This window comes from Microtus oregoni, unplaced genomic scaffold, assembly GCF_018167655.1.
Source record: "Microtus oregoni isolate MIOR12 unplaced genomic scaffold, Mior012 000041F_ref0000270, whole genome shotgun sequence".
Classification (NCBI taxonomy): Eukaryota; Metazoa; Chordata; class Mammalia; order Rodentia; family Cricetidae; genus Microtus; species Microtus oregoni.
The window spans coordinates 2,459,077-2,480,633 of record NW_024543208.1 but is presented as its reverse complement, the minus strand read 5'-3'; the positions used below and the strand labels follow the sequence as shown (position 1 = coordinate 2,480,633).

Genomic DNA, 21,557 nt, shown 5'->3' with positions numbered 1-21,557 from the left:
AGGCTCCCACAAAGCCAGTACGTGCAGTAGGATCAAAAACCCATTGCCATTGTTCAAGAGTTCTCAGTAGTCCTCATTATTATCCACTATGTTCAGCGAGTCCGGTTTTATCCCAGGCTTTTTCAGACCCAGGCTAGGTGGTCTTGGTGAGTTCCCGATAGAACATCCCCATTGTCTCAGTGTGGGTGCACCACTCGCGGTCATAAATAAGGCAACACTGTTAAACATGAGAAACATAGTTTCAGCGTTGTGCAACTATAAGCAGTGTTATCATCTGCTCAGCTCTGACAATGGGGAAATCATTTTAAGTTGACAGGTAATTTGTGAGGCAAACCTCCGTGAATTTAGAAGTTTTCTCACACTGCTCCTCATGAGATTGTTGGCACATTTATTATCATAATCACATATCATGTCTTATCCTATTACCAAAATTAATGTAAAGTATTATCTAACTTTCTTCATATGCGTATCATAAGTTTTGATGGGTGATAAGGAAAGATACATAGATATACATAGACTTTCAGTGGCTGGGGATGATTCTAGACTTGGTAAGCACTCCAGAACCATAGGTACCCTACAGGACAGTTTCTCAAACAAGAATGTCACCTAGCATGTGCATTTTTCTCAGTGTGTCCCTTTAAATAGAAGAATGCATGGTTAGTAGATAATAAATATCCATGACAGAGAGTGTGAACAGAGGAGAGGAAAAGGCCAGGACACTTGGGAAAGTTAATGGAGAAAATGGATCTGCTAGTCTTATTGAGTCAGGTAAGAAATGTATTTCAAGTAAATCACTTTTTGTTAATGCTTTCTCTGCCCCGTCTTTATCCTTATAACATAACAAAAATAATATGCTTCTAATGTCCAACATTATCTTTGAACACATTCAATAATCTAATGATATTTGGAAATCAGCATTACAAGAAGAAACCAATAATTAATAGCAAAATAGTTTCCGGAGGGGTTGAAGTATACAGAGGAAAAATGTAGTTCACAAAGTTGAGATTTCTTTAAAGAATATGTTTGGAGTCTCAAGTTTAAAAAAAGTCTAAAGATTGATATCAGGTGATCCCAGTGGCAGTTTATTAATAATCTGTCATGAGAAACTGACACATCAGGAGCTGAATTCCGCTCAGCTTTACAATGAAATTTCTTCTTTTTTTGCTATCAGAATTAAATACATTCCATGGAAAGGCTTTAGTAAGCTTTAATATGCTTTAAACCCCTTTTGGTCACCACATTTACTGCCGTTTCTAATACCTCATTATCAACAAGTCAAATCAACAAAAGTCTAACCTTGATTCTCTCAGATATTCATGGTATACCAGACAGAAGCGAGATAACACACATATTTTTGTAATAGTTGATATGTTAGCTTCAGATGAATGAAAAGACCTTACCAACTAAATTACATGTCCCTGAAATGGTATTTACGGAGGAAATACTAGATAGAGTATGGAAATCATATAGAGTGAGTATTAAAGTTAAGCCATGGGGATTCACAGGTGGATGATTTACTTAATCAGAATTATGTTTAAGCTAGTCAGACAGGAACAATCTGCCCAAAGGTGTGAAAAAAGAATTATCCATATATCTCCATACCGAATGGTTTGTATTACAGACTCTTTTGCACAGAAACACCATTGACCCAGTCTTTTAGAGATATCAGTTAAATATTCTGATCAGAAAATTATTTAAGTTCCTTCTGTATATCACATATTATTATATCATCTAGCAACTAAAATATTTTGCATGACCTGTATTAATTTCAGGCTTCCAAAAGCGTATTAGCTGTACATGATTTTAGGAGCAGCAACGAAAAGGGTATATTTAGCAATAGGAAACAGAATTTTAAGTGCTGATTGTTGTACTGGATATAGTTCGGAGACTTGGGTTTTGACTTAGGTTTCCCAAAGCAATTAGTGTCACATGTAATATGTCTTTATGAACAAACCCAGAGTACTAGTATCTGTACATCAAACAGACAAAAGTATGTTTATTACCTAAGCTCAGATCCATAATATCAGATTCACTTTTTCTTATTTTTTATGTCTCTCCAGAAAGGTAAATTTTTTCTCAATGACTGATTTGTTAGTAAAATATTAAAATAATTTTTCACTTTATGATCAAATTCCATGTACTCCTTTCAATACTATGAAGGCTTCCATGTCACACCTCTCTCACACTCTTCAGATCCTGTGTCTGAAGCATGCATTTAGTAAAAACTTCGAGCAATGGCAATAGCCAATATTGCTTTGGGAATCTCTTGGCCCACTGCTACTTTCAACCATAAGCTCAAAAGGATGTTTCCCTTATCTGACATGGTATTGTGGCTTTTTAAAAGAGAGTCTGTGTCTGTGGCTCTTGGGTAACTTCATGTGCTACTGCTACATTATGTACATAGATATGTATGTGTGCTTCTTTGTATTTGTGTGTGTGTGTGTGTACACACATGTATGTATTACTATGAATCTAAAAAGTTTTGTTTCCCTATGGTTTTCTCAAACATTCTTAGTATTATCTGCCTCTTCTTCTTCTCTTATCCTTTTATTGCCCCTCACTTTTTTCCCCTCTTTCTGCTTTTCTGATGTGGGAGTGTCATATCAATCTGTTGATTTCATTGGTTAAGCAATAAAGAAACTGCTTGGCCCTGTGGGTGGAGTAAACAGAACAAAATGCTGGGAGGAAGAGGAAGTGAGGTCAGACTCCACAGCTCTCCTCTCTGGAAAAGACACCTGAGAGAGACGCCATGCTCCCAGCTCCCAGGCAGACGCATGCGATGAAGTTCCAACCCAGGATGGACATAGGCTAGAATCTTCCCGGTAAGCGCACCTAGGAGTGCTACACAGATGATTAGAAATGGGCTAAATTAATATGTGAGAATCAGCCTAGAAGAGGCTAGATAGAAATGGGCCAAGCAGTGATTAAATGAATACAGTTTGTGTGTTGTTATTTCGGGCATAAGCTAGCCAGGCAGCCGGGGTGCTGGGGACGCAGCCCCGCCGCCCCTATTTACAACACTTTTCCCTTTTCTCCAATTATAGCAACTCTTTACTATTCACATAGTATTGGATAGTTATATGCATGTTGTTAAGGGAAAATGTAAAACTCTAAGTAATCCTACCTAGCTATAAAGCCTGTAAACCACAATAATGACCATTATGGCAAGACATTTACAAAGGTGCAGTAGTGGCCCTTAAATCTTTTGTGTAACTAACATTGACTGATTAGACTGATTATACTTGTTCATTGACTGGTAAATTATTCCTTATAATAAATATCTAGATAACTGCTCATGGCAGGAGAGGCTGTGGTCCCTAGAGGATAACTCACTACTGTCATTTGCCTAAATCAGATTATAAAGTTTCTAACTCTATCCTATATACTTACTTTTATACCAACAGTTATTCTCAACCCTATAGAGATTTTTTTTTGGCTTTTGTTGTTTTCTTTGTTTTTCTGCAAATGGAGATTATTATAGATATCACCAGTTAGGGAACATCAGGAAAGAGTTAGGGAAAACATTAAAAAAAATGATGAGGAAACTTGCTACAACAAGATGTCTTATAAATATGACAGGGAGGCTGATCCATGAAATCTCAAAATTATGGTTGGCTAAACAAGGACAGAACAATGGCAATACTAGTTGACACATCAGCATTAACAAAAAAATCTCAAATGACCCCAACAGCAGATGTAGAGATATATGTAGTCAATATCTGCTAAGAGAAGGGATATTCAGTTTTCTCCATGGGCAAGTTCCCTGATAGGTTATCCAGACCCAAATAGTCAGTTCTATACACATGTATACACACACACACACACACACACACACACACACACTATGCCAAGTTCATTTATTGTTGTTAATATAAACATGCATATGCAACAATAATAATTAAGAAAGAGCTTATGAATTCAAGAGGGATTTGGGAGGATACAGGACGTTGTGGAGAAGTGGGGGAAAGAGGTGGAAATAGTATAAATATAGTACTCATGTAGGAAATTCTCAAAAATAAACATTTTAAATGATTGTAATAATCCTACACATGATACTTTTACTTAAAATATTCTTTTAATATAAAACATTAGTTATCATGTGATAAGATTATATTAGCTTCTGTCTGCTAATAGCTCATGAGAATTGGGTTGGTGGGGTGAAGAGAAGGTAAACACATATAAGAGAAATATTATTGTCTAAACTTGAGTGCTCTCCCTCTCTATTTCTCTCATGAAAGTGAAATTTTATTCAAAAAAATAAAGTTTGTTTTGTTTTTTCTATAATCATTGGAATGTCATGTGTTTTAATGTCAAGAAACAATTATCAAGAGAAGAAAGAAAAACTCTCCTTTGAGGAATATTTAGGGCTTGCTAATAAAATTTCCCTAAGCAAAAAGTAACCAATGGCATGCTACCTTAAGAGTTAGTTGATTTTTTTGGGTGGGGGATGGCATTTTCATTATACATGTAGCATATATACATGCTGGTAATTGTTCATGTACAAAATCTTTTATAATCTTACTACACCGAGAGACATGTGGGACAATCATTTCACTGTACTCTGCTAAAATACACATTTGACCAAACAAAGGTCTTCTGCATCTTTTATATTACATAAGATACTGAGTATCAAAACTCAGGTCTTAATGGACCTACTTTAGTAGTTCTGTCTAGTGAGGCATTCCTTAAAAAAAAAAAAAGTCTGAATTGAGATGTTAAAAAACAGTGTTACTCATTAAACCTGTAATGGAAGAATAACACCTAATTAGATGGTGCCTTGAAAGGACTAAGCAACTCTTAAAAAATAGAGGTCATTAAACTACAAATACATTGTACATATTCTGTTCTACACTTTGTGCAGAATTCTGAATCATAGAACACATTCTTCACATTCACATCAGAACTCAAATTCAAAACTGAAGAACTTATTTTACTTTGATTTTGCTTTCTAAATATCATGAAATTATTTTTACACATATCAAATTTATATAGTACTTCAAAAGCCCATCATCTAGAGATTATCTAACAGTCCATGAATATTTTATGCATCCCACTAAAATACAGCTAACATATGGTTGTGGTACATCCCAGGCAGATGTCATTTAAAGCACACAAGGGGAGGTACTGACAAAATACTCTTGGCAAAAGTAAACTGATACCCTTCCAATTCTTTTTTTTTAATACAAAAACACTCAATTGAGATGGCTCAACTGTATGTCTTCTGGTTCTGTGATTCCTTCAAATTAATAAAGCATTCACTGGAAATCGCACAAAGAGATCTGACTTTTGACATTTTCTTTACCATCTTAATATTGGGTACAACCAGCCATCCTTCCTATCATCCACGTCATCCCAAAGGTCAACAGCTCACCTCTAGATTGTATGGAACTATTTCTTAATCTTCAGTAACCCACAGACTAGTTGTACTAACTGTATATTTGCTTAAATTATTTTCAATGTATGAGTTTACATAATGAATGAGCAACATAAATGACCTTATTTTAAATTGTTGAGTATCTTTAAATTGCTTCCAAGTTGGAGATCATAAGTTGGTATTGTTGGCTATAGTAGAAATGTATATATTGGAGATCAAACCTCTGTATGATGTGGGGTTGGTGAAAACCTTTTCCCATGCCTTTTGCTTTACAGAAGTTTTTCAGTTTCAGGAGGTCCCATTTATTAATTGTTTCTCTCAATGTCCATGTTACTGAGGTTATATTTAGGAAGTGGTCCAAGATAAAAAACACTGATGACAACTTATGCTGGAGAGGTTGTGGGGTAAGGGGAACACTCCTGCATTGCTGGTGTGAGAGCAAGCTGGTACAGGCCCTTTGGATTTCAACATGGTGATTTCTCAGAAAATTAGGAAACCGCCTTCCTCAAGATACAGCAATACCGCTTTGGGGTACATATCCAAAGGATGCTCAATCGTGCCACAAGGATATGTGCTCAACTATATTCATAGCAGCATTGTTTGTCATTACCAGAACCTGCAAAAAACCTAAACGCCCATTGACCGAAAAATGGATAAGGAAAATGTGTCACATTTACACAATGGAGTACTACATAGCAGGAAAAAAAAATAATGATTTCTTGAAATTTGCAGGCAAATGGATGGAGCTAGAAAACATCATATTGAGTAAAATAACCCAGATCCAGAAAAATAATTATTATATGTACTCACTCATAAGTAGTTTTTAAACATAAAGCAAAGAAAACCAGCCTACAAATCACCATCTTAGGGAACCTAGACAACAATGAGGACCCTAAGAAAGACATACATGGATCTAATCTACATGGGAGATAGAAAAGGACAATATCTCCTGAGTAAATTTGGAACATGGGGACCATGAGAGAGTGTTGAAGAAGAAAGGGAGGAGTGAAAAATGTACAGCTTGACAAAATCAATAAAAAAGAAAAAATATAATTCTATATTTTGAGAAAGCTGTGTGGAGCACTGAAAATCATGAAGATGACAAACAAATCTACAATTATTAGTATTTCTCTTTTACATGAATGTGTGTTTGTATGTACGTAGGATTGATATGGCTGATTGAGGTTCATTTAATCTATGATTATGCTTCTGTTTTCAGGGATATAATTAATGCAAGCAAGCAAACAAATAGTTAGTTTTTTTTCCCACAAGTATTACTTAAAATTATTATACTTGTTTTGTTATTATTCCCATCTCCTGATATAATTTTGGCATATTGAAACTATGAGCATTGGCACTAACGAGCTAGTATTTACAGCAAATGTTTAAATTCTTTGAGCCTTAGAACTTCATAGTATGAATAGTCAGTAATATCTGTAATAGAGACATCTGTGAAGAACATTATGGTGTTATGATTGAGAGAGGTCTCTTTGGTGGTTTGAATGAGAAATATCCCCCATACACTAGAGCCTTTGAACATTTTATTCCCAGTTAGTGGTACTGTTCTCAGACATTTAGGAGGTACCACCTTGCTGGAGTAAGTACATCACTGGAGGTGGGCCTTGAGATTCCACAGCATGGTCCCATTTTCTATTGGATATTTTTATCTTTAGTGCTTGCGGTTGATATGCGAGTGCCCAGCTTCCAGCTTCTGCCACCATGCTTGTTGCTTGCTGCAAGCTTTGGAACCATTATGAAGTAAGAGCTCTCTGTAAGAAGTAAGTCACTGTGGGTTGATAGCCAGTACTCACTCCCTCTTTCCATTCTATCTGTTTCCTATTTACAAATGAAATGTAGTCACTCTGTTTCCTAACTGCCAGGCCAGTCTTATGTTCCTTCTTGCATGCCCTTTTCCACAATGATGCACTGTATCCCCTCTAGACCTATAAGCCAACATGAATTTTTTCTTCTCTTCGTTGCTTTTTGAAGGACTATTCAATCAAGAGAACATAAAAGTAACTAATACAAACATAGAGTCTTTTGACAAATGAATATTTCAACTGCTCGTTTCATGCATTGTGTTCTATTGCATTACATATTCCTACATAAGATATTCTCCCTTTTATGTTCAGGAAAAAGATTCCTTGTTCTTCATTCTTTAAATAGTAGTTTCCTTAAAATTCTTTGATAATATGACTTATATTGAAATACCGGTCATAATGTTCACACTCAACGTTTTGAATGAGAAGCTCAAAGCAGCTGAGAATCTGTGTTTATGCAGCTTGCTCTGAGAGACACAGCGTGCCTGCCACAGAACAACTATACTTCTCAGCATTTGTATGAACAGTGCTTTGGAAAGCCCTGCATAGTTGTGTTACAGCACGTTTTCTTCAAGAAAATCTTATTCATAATTGGGAAATTGTCTTCTAAATTAGAGCAAGGGAAGGGTGAAGTGATATACCGAATTAAATTCATTTAAAAGTTACTTGAAAAAAAAAGATAGGCATTATGTCTAGAAAATTACAATGGGAATCAATGACAGTGACATTTGACCTATATTTCTGATTTTTTGTATTCCTTGCCATTCCATGTTAAAGAAATAACTCAATCTGTTTTATTTTCTTTTTATATTAAATACTAATAAAAACAAAAAAAATTTTGCATGGTTCAAATGAATACAGAAGTCTATAGACATTTTTAAGAGTTTTCTGAAAGTATCATCATTTAAATTGAGAAGCAGCAAAGTAAAATACTTTTCATGTTTGTTTGAACTTACAAAGATTCTATCCAATATCTCTGTTCATCTGTTGTAAAATAAACGTAAAATTGCTGCATATAGCAAAATTAACATAAACTATTTTCAAACTACACGTTCTACTAGGTGTATAAATGAGCATATGCATATATGTGCACGTGCACACACACACACATACACAAACATCTAGTTCCAAAAGGATATGTTTCTAGTAATGTTCTCAGGACTTCATCTAGGTCTTTGGTACATGATTATTTTCTCTAGAAAATTCACAGAGTTTTGGATGGATGAGTAAAAAGCTGTTTGCAAAGCAGATTTTAGTTCCAGTTTTTGTTTTAGTTAAATTCACTGAGGCTACATCAAAGGCATTGTGTTATCTTTATTTTTCTACTTTTCTATTGTTAGAAAACAGGTTACTTTCAATTTTTATTTTGATGAGCATATTTCAAAGCAGTCTTTAAAAATAAAAAGATGTAATTATTATTTCTTTCCAAGGTAGTTTTACCAAGTAGCAGTTATTATGTTAAGCAGCTCATTCTTGAATTAAAGTGGAAGGTCAGGAAGGCCCATCAAAGGAGCTCCTGTGTCCTCATTATTATTCTACTGTTGCATCTAGCAAACGTACTGGCCACTACTAAAGATGTGCTGTGTGTTAGAAAAATTGTCAGCGTCAATTAACTAATCCTATAGTACTCTAAAGGGAACAGATCACAGCTCTCCTTCCACATCATACTACTCTTTTATTCTTAGATGACTTTTGTTTCATGTGTAATTGTTCTGTTAAATTAGTTTATATTTAGTTGCTTTATTAAAAAAAGAAGTCTTTGGTATATAACTGAGATGTTATCATATTTGTTTTCTGGTATAATTGTAGAGTTTCTAGTCCAAATTAAATGACTATGCTGTCACGTCTGTCAGAAAATTGAAAAATAAAAATTTCTACTAGTCTTCAAATGACTCAGGTTTTCTAGATCATTTCCATTATTTCTTTATCTGATATAAAAACATGTGTCTATATTTTTTGATAATTATTTTTTATGAAGGATTCCAATAATTAGTATTAAATATTTTTATCATCAAAACACTAGAATTATTTGTAAATAATTTTTATATTACACTTACTATCATGAAGTTATATACAGTCATGTAATCTCTATAAATGTGCAGAAACATTCATTAAGGGAAAAACGCCAATATGGCAAATAAGTTGTGCATATTTCAGGCTCTCTATTAGGAACCCAACATCTTCTAAAGAGAGACAAAATGCCTTGCTGAGAAGCAAATGGCCAGGCTTTAATTTAAATAGAAGCGTTCTGGCTTCAGACATATTTTTTTTCTCTCTTTTCCCTCTTCTTTGATTTTTTTTTTCTTTATAGCTTCCATTTTTCTATTTTTGAGGCAAAATCTCATGCAGCCAAGTCTGGCTTTGAACTCACAACATAGCTGAAGATGACCTGATCTTGTCCTCTAGACTTCAGTTCCAAGGTTTTGGGATAACCTAGGGAGTGATAATCTGTTTCCACTTTATTTCCCAGACACTGCACTCTTTTATCCTATAGTTTGTATGTTCCAGTAACACTCCCTCCTCTAATGGAAGCTGGTCATGACACACAGCAGTGCACAGCACTTTCCCGCAACTAGAATATCCTAGGTTCTCTAGATTGTGAAAATCCCTCCAGAAACAACTTGAAAATTTTTCAAGTAGCTAGAAAATATTTTGAGAAAAAGAGAGCAAAGAAAATATCTATCTATTACCATCCTAGTTTTCTCAAACTTTTAAAGGAGGATTGTGTGTAGACATGATAGCCCTCTTTGATGAAAATGTGTTGCTGTATTCCTGCACGGTCTCATGGCAAGTGTGTTCTCAAGGCTACCAATGATGTCTTCTCAGCAGGAGCAGACTCAGTTTCTGCTAACAGTGCATCTGTAATCACTGGTAAGTGGGTGAAGCAACATAAAACTTTGAAACTATAAAAAAAAATCATCATTGCCTATAAATGTGCATAAATATAATCCTTGGGCCAGTGGGTTTTACTCTGATATATCTTACCTCTAATGTCTGCACTGCCAATCAAACTTTGTGTTCTTTTGAGTACTTGAATGAATTCACACCATTGTCTTCACAAAAACTATAGCTCTCTTAGTCAGCCTTTTTTTTTTTTTCTGTTCTTCCAGGCTCTTCTCAAAGGCTCTGTCTTTTGGTTAAACCTCTCCCTGGTTATGTAGCCTTGAGAAAATTTCCTTTTTCCGTAGCAACAGTATCTCCCTTAGTTAACTTACTTTTTAGTGTTCCAAAACTGACTTAGATTTTTGTATTCCATTCCACAGCCTAGTGCACAACACACTAAACAGAACAAAACAAAACGAAAAACACAGCATGCATGCAGAAGACCTATACAGACCAATGTAGACTCTGTGATTGCTGTCTCAGTTTCTGTGAGCTTCTATGACTATCAACTGTGCATTCACTCTTAACCAAAATTATCTCCAAAGAGCAAAGGAAGTACTGGACAAGCTAGCTATCAAGTTATGTGTGTCTTTTGCAAAGGCTAAGTAATATTTGGTTTCCCATTGGAGATCGTTTTCCTTTCTTGTATTGTGGAGATTGTATTCATTCCTTTATTAGGAGAAAATAAAATCATACCAACAGCATCAGATTTTATCTTGCATGCAGATTTAACCTTTATCTGACTCAGTGATTTGATTTAAATATTTCCTAGTCACATTTTTTCCTCACTTGTAGTCTTTGAACCCATCTGATTGACAGTTTTGCATTATACAGTGGGAATCAGGCTTGAAATCTACATTAGGAATCTGATTCTGCAACTTAATGATACCCCTTTGAACCAGTTTGGAATAACAGGTAAAAGTTGCAATGAATTCATGTCCCAGATTTGTCTATATTAAAGACAAGATGTTTGCATTTCTTAATAATATATATCAAAATAAACCAATAGAGAATGTGATTATAAAATATAACAGTCGATTTCAAAGGGCATACTTTATCTTATTTATTTGATTTTGAGATTTATTGTTCAATTTTGTAATAGAGAAAAGTTGCAGTAAACAATCTACATTTCTATTTCCATTACTTTTGCTGTAACTGGAACATATTACTTTTATCCTGGGCAAAGATGATATTCTTGAATGGTATTCTAAATGATAGCAAGCTTTTGTACGTCAACTTCCCATGACTAGATGGCACATGTGTTGTGCTCAGCCACAGTTAAGATGTATTAGAGAAGTTCACCAACGGCAATATTTATCTTTCTCTATTCTGGGATAAAAAAATGTCTTTTATTTAGAAAGAGGATGGCTTGAATTGCAAGAGAAAAAAGCTAAAGATCACATTTTTGGGTTAATTGCATCAGAAATTGTTTGGACTATGATACTGCAGAAGGAGGTAAACAACGGGCTCATTCTGTGCTCCTGCATAAATTAAAGAAGACAGAAAGACAGGCAGTCGCAGTTGTGAAGGCAGCCATGTGTTCATCTGCAGCTCCCCTTCCAAGAGTAACAGAGAAAAAAAAAGGACAGAAGTTTTGTTCAGGAAAAATATGCTACTGTATGAAATTCTTGTGGAAAGTTAAGCATGCACATGCTGTATGCTTTCATTTCCTCTTTACTAGTGACCCTCAAATTGAAAGATGCCATTGCTAGGGAAAGCCCTCATTCCTTCACCCTTGATCCTTTATCTGTTAGGAGGAAGAATTCAAAGAAATGTTTCAGATTCTTTATGTACTCAAATGAGCCTTCCAATTGTATCTGTAATAGGGATCACCCTTGGCTACCTCTCCTGCAGAACCTGCCCAGGTTTCACTACAGATTTGCTTTAAAATCCTCAGGATTAATGATATCCATGCTATTAAAATTGTACTTAGCGATTAACTTTTGCATAGAATGACAGTGTCCAATAATTGCCATGGACTTTGTGACTTAAACTCTCCTATGGGCATAGACGCCAAAGCAGAAAGTGAGCAAGCACAGAGCATTCTTTCAGGTCATCTGCAGTTAGTCTTAATGTGCATATTCATTATCAAACCCTTTTCTCTGTCTTTAATCTATTGTTCATCTAAAGTAAGAATTGTAAATCACCCTATGACCAGAAAGAGATAAAAGGAATTGTTAAAATCTTAAACAGACTTTTGATTGCTGTATTCACCCAGCTTGGCAGCTCACGCTTAACAGTAAAGATATGGATGGTCCACAGGCTGGACTGCCACGTGCTGGCTTCAGAACCTATATTAACTTATCTTTCTTCTTTAACTTCCCATATTGGAGAAATAACTGTCTTTTTGGTTCTTGGACCAAGAAGACTGTCTATTTGGCACAGTAATTACACTCTAGACAGGCATCTGACAACTGCCACCTTCCTGAGACCTTCCTGCCTGTGAGTTGCTTTCCAGAACAACATTTTCCCTGCAGTAGCTTAAGATATAAATAAAATAAGGCGATTATACACACTATTGTAAAAGAACCCATGGTTCCTTGTGGCATTTAGAATCCAATCTGATAAATTTAGCATGGCTTACAAGATTCACTTTTCTTCTTGAGTTTCTGACTAGATTTCCAATAACAAAACCCAAATAAGAATAGAGAAACTATACAAATTGTTAAAATCTTTACATAATTGCCAGGCTTCGTGAAAAGAAACAATGAAACAATATAAAGAAATAGTTAATGTTTCGTGAATGTTTGTTCATAGTCTTCTGTGAAGCATGGGAAACATGCAATTCGGGCCTGTTGTAGAATTGACCAGTCCCTTCCTTTGTCTCACACTATCAGAACACACTCTGTCCCCTGGTGACAGAGCGGTCACCTTTCCATAGATCTCTATTTTGGGAAAAGGTATTAATTTTTTTTATATGCTGTGTCTCAAGTTAATTCAGTTCAGATAGTCCGTGTATCAAGGGACCAGATGTTGGGTAGTCTGGCTTGAAGCTGCCTATCACAGGCTTGCCACATCCCCAGCATGTCTTTTTACACAATGTTGCTCTGCTTCTTTAATTGTCCTTTCTTCTGATCCTGGACATCGTGATAGATCCCTCTTCATTCCCTTATATAGTGAACTCTATCTCTCTAGGGTAAGGTATCAGTTTTAATATCTTCTCTTCAGGGAACTTTTCCTGAAGCTGAAGAAACCCAATTCTTGAGAATTTTTTCTATCCATACTTTTTTTTTTATTTTTATCAAAACTGAGATCCACTTTGTGTACATGTGTCAGGGGTGGGCTCCCTATCATGGTATGGTTCTCAAGCTGGGTTATTGGTTGGCTACTCCCATAATTTATGAGCCATCATTACCCCAACACATTTTGTAGGCAGGGGAAATTGTAGGTAAATGGTTATGTGGCTTGGTTGAGGTACCATTCTCTCCACTGGAAGACTCGCTTGTTTATGGGATATGGCTGGTTCAGGCTCTGTATCTCCAATCCTCAGAGTCTTAGCTAGAGTTGCCCTCATGGATTCCTGGGAGTTTCCATTGCACTACTTATTAAATATTCTGATGTTATGAAGGTTTGATTTTTTTTCACCCTCATTATAACAACAAATCATGTGTTTTTATTACGTTGTACATCTATTGTGAACTTAGAATTATTTTTAAGTTATGACACAGATTATTTTGAGGATTCAGTCACAATAAAGACATTTTTAAAATGTAAATATATGATAATAAAACTGTTGTTGAATATCAATGTAAAATGTGTGAAATTTGTTTATGCTGTGGAATATTTGTTTAGTGATGCAAAGATGTATTGTATTCCTTTGTGTTGCACTTGCTTAACTCTGTGAAGCTGTGTTGCTTTGTCTGTCTAAAGCACCTCATTGATCTAATAAAGAGATGAACAGCCAATCACTAATCAAGTGTAAGGATAGGCAGGGTTGGCAGGCAGAAAGAATAAATAGGAAGAGAAGAACTCTGGTAAGAGAAGATAAGGGAGAAAAAAGGAGAGGAAGAGTATTGCTCCAGGGAACAGACACCAGCTACACAGAGTAAGAAGTAAAGAAAGTTAGTTAGAAGGGTGAAAGGCCAGATGCAAAAGATATATGGGAGAAATAAAATAAAGAAAAGCTAGCTAAACGTAAGCCAAGCTAAGGCTGGGCATAAGATTCCATGTGCTTATTTGGGTGCTGGGTGGCAAGCCCAAAACAACACAAAATTAATACAATTTCTAGTAAAATAACAATTCCACCATGTTTTATTATATCATTCAATAATTTTAGTTAATATAGATATTATCTTAGCAAAGCTATTATATCAGAAAAATATCCCACAATTGAAAAAACATGAATAATATTGCAATTTAATTTATGGAATTTTTTATGTAATTGACTCAGCATTTTAATAGTGAAATAATATATTTTGATAGCACCCGTCCTATCAGTCACAAAGCAAATGTGTATTAAACTACTTTGCTTATCATGGGATTTAATATTCATATCTAATGAGTATAAATTACTTGCTCTGCATAATCTTTTTGATATAGGGTTCCACCGTATATCCTTGGCTGGACTGGAATTCAATATGCAAACCATGCTGGCCTTAAACTGGTAGCCATCTGGCCACCTCTGCCTCCCAAAGGATTAGTGGCATGTGCCACCATGTCTGGCATTAATATAAAATGAATATATAAATCAAAAGACATGTAAATTTATTAATTGTACCCATGAAGATTAGTAATTATATTCTGCTAAATTAATATACATAATTCTGCAATGTCCATTTTAAATTTTACACACTTAAATGATTCATTCCTACTGGCTAGCTTTTATACTGTCAGAAAGTTCTACTTCTTCTACTGAGTGAGAAAAGTATTAAACAGTCTTATCCATCTGTGAACCCTGTGAACTACACTAATGACTGTACTGACAAGATATGTAAACTAATGCATAGCAGCATGAAGGCTATGATGTTAAATCCATTTTCTGGATGGATTTAAAACCTGATTCACAAGACAGATATCATGTCTGGTACTGCTAACTCGAGTCAAATTCATGACTTAGTAAGCCATAGGCCCTAGGATAGAAGCTAATATTATTTTTGTGATAAATGGACCTAGTATTGAACTGTCTTATACCTTATACTTTACACCTCAATTTGTGCTCATCTTTATACTCACATATTATAACATCTCTCATCTTTCATCAGGTAAGTTTATTTTTGCAATAGATGATAAATCACTAGTCATTTGCAATGAATTAGTATCTATGAAGTACTCAACTCTATATGAGATATCTATACCATTGATTTCTTCCAAAAGTTCAGGGATCAACACAGAATGAGGATCAGAAGAAGAGATAGTTAGTGGACATGTGCAAAACCAATTATTTTATTGAAATGATAGGAAAGTGTACATGTGACCTCATAGCAGCTTTGTCTGCATGCACAAGATCAACTCAGTCAAAATCCCAGGACTGACAAGTGGGAAGCTAATCAATTGCCACTCTTATGGTCAGGAAGAGTCCATTTTCTTCAGAGATGTGTCACCAAGAGACTACCTGTGCTTTGTAAATAGTTTCACAACCTTGTACATACAGTCAGTACTAGGAGTGCTCAATAGGACTTAAAGAGAGAGAGAAAGAGAACATACATGCTTTAGGTAGTGTATATATAATTTATAAGAGATAATTGGAAGGGAAGGAGTTGGGTGTTTTTTGACAAAATACATTATATACATTATGAATTATCAATTAAAAATCTATAATGTGAAAATAAAAATAAAGCTAAATAATGTTTAAATAAAGTATTAATAAATCATAAAACATGGAACATGATAAATGCAGTTTATCCTTTTTAATTTTTTATTGATTTTATTGAGCTATACATTTTCTCTGCTCCCAATTTACTCAGGAGATCTTGTATATGTGTCTGTTCATATGGTATGTGTATGATGTGTGTGGTGTGTATGGGTCTGCATGTACCATTTGGGAGTATATTACCCCAAGGATATCTAAAAAACTTATCACAATTCCTCCATTATTTTAAAAGTATCATTGGGACTGAGGTGTGCATCTTTGTTTCTCTATAACTCTTTTCAAATACCTTGTGTGAAGTTTTTATTTAAAAAATGTAATGAAGATCTTTTCCAGAAAGACAATTATCATATGTACTCACTCATAAGTGTTTTTTTTTTTTTTTTTTTTGATATTTCGAGACAGGGTTTCTTCGTAGCTTTTGGTTCCTGTCCTGGAACTAGCTCTTGTAGACCAGGCTGGCCTCGAACTCACAGAGATCCGCCTGCCTCTGCCTCCCGAGTGCTGGGATTAAAGGCGTGCGCCACCACCGCCCGGCTCATAAGTGGTTTTTAAACATAAAGCAAAGAAAACCAGCCTATAAATCACAATTCCAGAGAACCTAGACAACAATGAGACCCTAAAAGAGACATATATGGGTCTAATCTATATGGGAAGTAAAAAAAGAAAAGGTCTCCTGAGTCAATTAGGATCGTAGAGAACATGGGAGAGAGTAGTTGAGGGGAGAGGCAGGGAGGGGAGCAGAGAAAAATATATAGCCCAACAAAATCAATAAAAGCAAAAAAATGTAATGAAAAGTGCAAGATAGTTGTCTAAAAGTAAAGGGGCTTTATATAATTTGAGAAAATTTCAAGGTGTGTTTTAACAATGAAACACACTCAGACATGCGGCCTTGCTGACTTCATTTTCATAGCACAAACATACACTTGCATTTGTTATGTGATTAATTATTAGTACTTAAAGGTCTACATTTACCAAGTATTACTGAATGGAATCAGCCAACGAAACTCATAAATGATTAAGGTCTTATAATTTTTCTTAGAAAGCACGTATTTTCTTATTTTACTTCCATGTCACATACTTTACTTTCCACTCCCTGAAGCTCAAACATTAAGCCTTTCTAAGAAAACCCAGCTTGATAAATCTTGACAGGTGATAAAATAAGTTTTACTTTAAATAACTCACTGCCTCTATTCATTGGTATCAAATAGACTTCACTACAAAATTCCTAATATAGAAAATTGTCACTCATGTCCAAAGAACTTTCTTCTGTTATCTAAATCTTTCCTTTTCTTCACCATGTTCCTAAATTCGCTGGAGACATACATAAAACTGCATCAAATGCCTTTCTTTTTATAATCCACACAACATTAACTTCTGTGTAGAAAATTTTGCTTATTTTCCTGAAAATTATAGTAAGATATCTAGTAACTTATCCCAATTTTTTCTTGTCGTAAAATCTACATACGAGCAAACAAGGAAAGAAAAATCATGTTCTGTATTTTTTCTTTCATTAAAAAGGGAATAAACTTTCTAGGGCAAATGATGCAGAAATTTTTACATAAGTTTAAGCTAACTATTTAGGAAGACTTATACATGTAGCATTTAATCTTCCAAGAACAACGTGGTGGGACGGTACAAATCTATTAGGTCTTTAAATATGTAACAAGTGGATTTTGAATCACCTTTTCAGCCAGCAGCCGTGTCATTTTTATAACATGTTCATGTTGAGACATACCTAGCTACCTTGCGAACCGTTCAAACTTGACTATAATCAGTTTAATGATCATCCTAAGTCTTTGGCTCAAATGGTCAAGTAAGATTGTTATGGAGTACAGAATTTTAAATCGACAAATTTCTCTGATCTTCACATACTGAAAATTTGATTATTAGTACTATTAATAAAAAGATTGTGGCTAAAAAGTATGAAATCAAGTTCTACTTGGATGGACAGCTGTCGTAAGCTATACATGAGGGTGAAATCTACTGGGATCCAGTTTTGATGAAATTCGCACTTTCGAAGATAGGACTGTGAGAATTGGAATTATTAAGCAAAAGGAAAAGAGATGTGAGGAAAAAAGGGCAGAGACACAGAATAGCATCAGAAGAAAAATTCAGTGAGTTTTGAACCACCCCGTTTATTTTCTACAAGCTTATATCCAGTCTTTATAACCTGTTGTTAGTCTCCTTTGAAGGAACAGGAAAAGCAAGGTGAAACAGATCCACCTAATAACTCAAAATATTCATTAACCACACCCTAGGACAGGCTGTCTTGTTTATAGTCACACCTGTTGTCAACAACTATGAAAGAGCAAAATATGATCAAACTCTGTGACCTTCAGTCAAGCTAGAACAGGCTCACATCTGTGGGCCTCATAGCCAGCTCCTCTTACCTTCAATCTTATCCAACTCCCACCCTCCCACCCCAGGTATCTCTCAATACATTACATTTTGTCTGGGGCTAGATTTCAAAGCACACATTATGAAAATGTCAGTTTTACACACCGAATTTTGCTGTTGTTTTAAGTCCATTAATATTAAAATGGCATCAAGTTTTTAGTTGATGCAGATCTTTCACATTAAAGTTTAACCTTGAGATTCCATAAGCAGTCGTTTTAGAGGAAATGCTTTTGGAGACACCTGAGCTCCTTTTTAACATGGTGGCAGTTAGGTCTTTTCAGGGTGCCCCAAATCAAAGCAGAAAAAGGCAACAAGCCAAGCCTTTCCTTTAGAATTGTTAAGCAAGCAATGCCACTTTTGAAACTAAGACTTTTTCTTTTACTCTGTCTCTTTTCTTATTGTAAAGGTACACTTTACATTTCAACAGCAAAGAGAAGAAGAAAAAAAAAAAAACGAGCAAAGCTGTTACTGGTTTCTTATATCCCAGAGTTTCTACTGCTTCATAACAGACAAGCAATATTCTAGGTGTTTTGCTTTGTAGTCCCTTTCTTTCCCCCACCTTCCTCCATTCTGATTTCTGTATATATTATTTTAATAATTAATTAAAATAAATTTGGGAATACAATCAAATTCTAAAGCTATGCATGCAGTAGTTATAATCTTACCATCAACTCACAGGTTAGGAGTTCAAACACAGGTTCACCACCCTGAGACCTAGAGAAATACAATACAAACCAAGCTTTTAGTATTAAGATTTGATTTTCATTAAATAAAAATTATATTTACAATCCAATGATACGTGTTATTGTGTGAATTATTAATGCACATTAAACTTAATGGTTTTGACTATCCTTTTGTCAGAAATAGCATAACCCAACTCACATGAAATTGTTGATATTAGCATACATTCTTTAATTTGAACTGTTTAAGGCAGAGATTATAGAGAAGTTTAGCACCTGTACAGTCTATCTTCTCATGGGCCTGTGAGCGTTGGATACATTTGAGCATATAATGCACTCTGCAGATGAAATTCCAGAGGGAAACACCACTCATTCTCTTCCAGTGACAATGCAGGTGTTTACATAGATTTATATAAAATGGGACATGCATACCATCAATGTGATTGCAATACCATAATCCCATTCTATACTTTCTGTTTTAACTGCTGGAGAATATAGAACTCCTTATGACCCTAAATGTATAGTTATAAAATTGCAATCATATTCTACACTTGCTATTTTGTTTTTTGGGGGATTTTTTGTTGTTGCTGTTGTTGTTTTTCTGGACCACTGTCAGTCCTGAGTATCTTGGACCTTGCCTTGTAGACAAGGCTGTCTTTGTCTTTGTATTCACAGAGATCTGCCTGCTTGTCTCCCAAGAGCTGGGATTAAAGGCATGCACCACCACCTCCAGGTTTATACAGAGAATGTAAAACTCCACATCACTACAAACATTTCATATCATTTTTAAGGATGTATCACATTCTATTGTATAAAAGATATTTGAAGTCATAGAAATTTATGAACTTAATTTCAAAGCCTTTAAATTTCTTGGCTATGATCACTTATGGCATTATTTGAGAGATGATACAGGAAAGAGACTTTGCCAATGCTTTATTATTATGATGTGGTTTATTAATTTATAAATAAAGATTAAAATTATTAATCTCTAAAGTTTACTTCCAGTTAGCTGCTTTTTATGTGAATGAAAATCCAACAGAAAATTTAATCTCTTCTCATGGAGAAATGAGTAGCGTTTGCAGACTCCTCAGAAGTTCCAGATTCAATGAGCTATTTCATGTGTTCTTCTGAAGAGCCCCTAGTTAACCACAGTAAGCTATGGCATGTGCTCTTCTGAAGAGCCCCTAGTTAACCACAGTAACCTATGGCATGTGCTCTTCTGAAAAGCCTCTAATTAACCACAGGAAGCTATGGTATGTGCTCTTCTGAGAAGCCTCTAGTTAACCACAATAGGCTATGACATGTGCTCTTTTGAGGAGCCTCTAGTTAACCACAGTAACCTATAGCGTGTGCTCTTCTGAAGAGCCCCTAAGTAACCACAGTAAGCTATGGCATGTGTTCTTCTGAAGAGCCTCTAGTTAATAACAATAAAAGTTGATAAAACTAGAAACAGCACAAAAAGCACTGTCATGTTAGCTGCCTAATGTTTAGTGTTATCTTTGTAAAATATACTTTCTCCATGTAATTGTATACTAAGGAGTTTAACTTCAGTGTTATAAATGGAAACATTAACTATGACAAATTAGCATTTAGCACTTAGCAAGAGATGTCATATGTGAAAATGAGTGTGTCATTGAAAGAATAATGGTGGAGTTTAGTAAAATACCACTATCATGAAGATGAAAATCAACACATCACAATTTGATTTCTTCTGTGAGTATAGTGTGTGTGTGTGTGTGTGTGTGTGTGTGTGTGTGTGTGTGAATTTTTGCACTAAAATGTATACATATGTGAAGACTAGAAGTGAACCTTGGGTTCATCAGTTGGCAGAACCTTCTGGTTTTGTCGTTGGTGGTAGCTGTTTCTGAAATAATGTCTCTCAATTCACCTGAAATTTTCTGCTTAGTGAGTCTCTCCTTTCCCAGTGCTGGAATTAAAAGTGTGTGTCAGCACAACGACCATTTCTATGTGAGGTCTGCGGATCAAATTCAACTCCTCCTACTAGTGTAGCAACAATTTTTCCTATTAAATACCTACCTAGCTCTCAGCCTTGCTGCTTTCTTATTGTGCAAGGTGAAATGTATTTCTACAATGTAATCCTGAATAACAAATGCTCAGGAAAACCTCAGCTGAGGTCACTGGACAAATGAGTGTCAGAGACTGGATGTATCCAAAATCTTTGATTCTTGATGCTTTGTGCTAAGTTCTTGGACTTTGCTATTGGCCTCCTTTTTGCCAAGTTGGTAGGATCTGTTCACCAGCATCCCAAAGATGCTTTTGCCATTTTTTTTCTCATTTTCGAGTTTTATAACACATTAACCTTTTAAATATTCCAGACTCATCTATCAAATGGCACACTATTGCCACTGTCACTGCAGGAGGAAGAAGTGAGAAAATCATTAATGACATATACTATACTTCCTATTGACATTTTTTTTTAAGGGAAAGCCTCCCATATGTGAAGATCCACCCAAATGTCAACTCTCAATGGCCTTCCTACCTGCGCTTTCCTTTTTAGCAACATATGTAAGGATTTAAATTTTGGTAGCACAATGTTTTCTTTAGGGTTTTTTGGTTTCTATTGCTGTGGTGAA

The 21,557-nt window shown here is 35.2% G+C and overlaps 1 protein-coding gene across 43 annotated transcripts in view; it reads right to left on the bottom strand.

The window, feature by feature from the left end:
• Positions 1–21,557, bottom strand: part of Ptprd (protein tyrosine phosphatase receptor type D) — a 2,219,644-nt gene that overhangs the window by 1,229,915 nt on the left and 968,172 nt on the right. For all 43 annotated transcript variants that reach the window (XM_041632294.1, XM_041632295.1, XM_041632298.1 and 40 more), the window contains exon 7: positions 18,949–18,997. The gene's annotated coding sequence lies outside the window, so the exon portion shown is untranslated. The remainder of the gene's footprint in view (positions 1–18,948; positions 18,998–21,557) is intronic.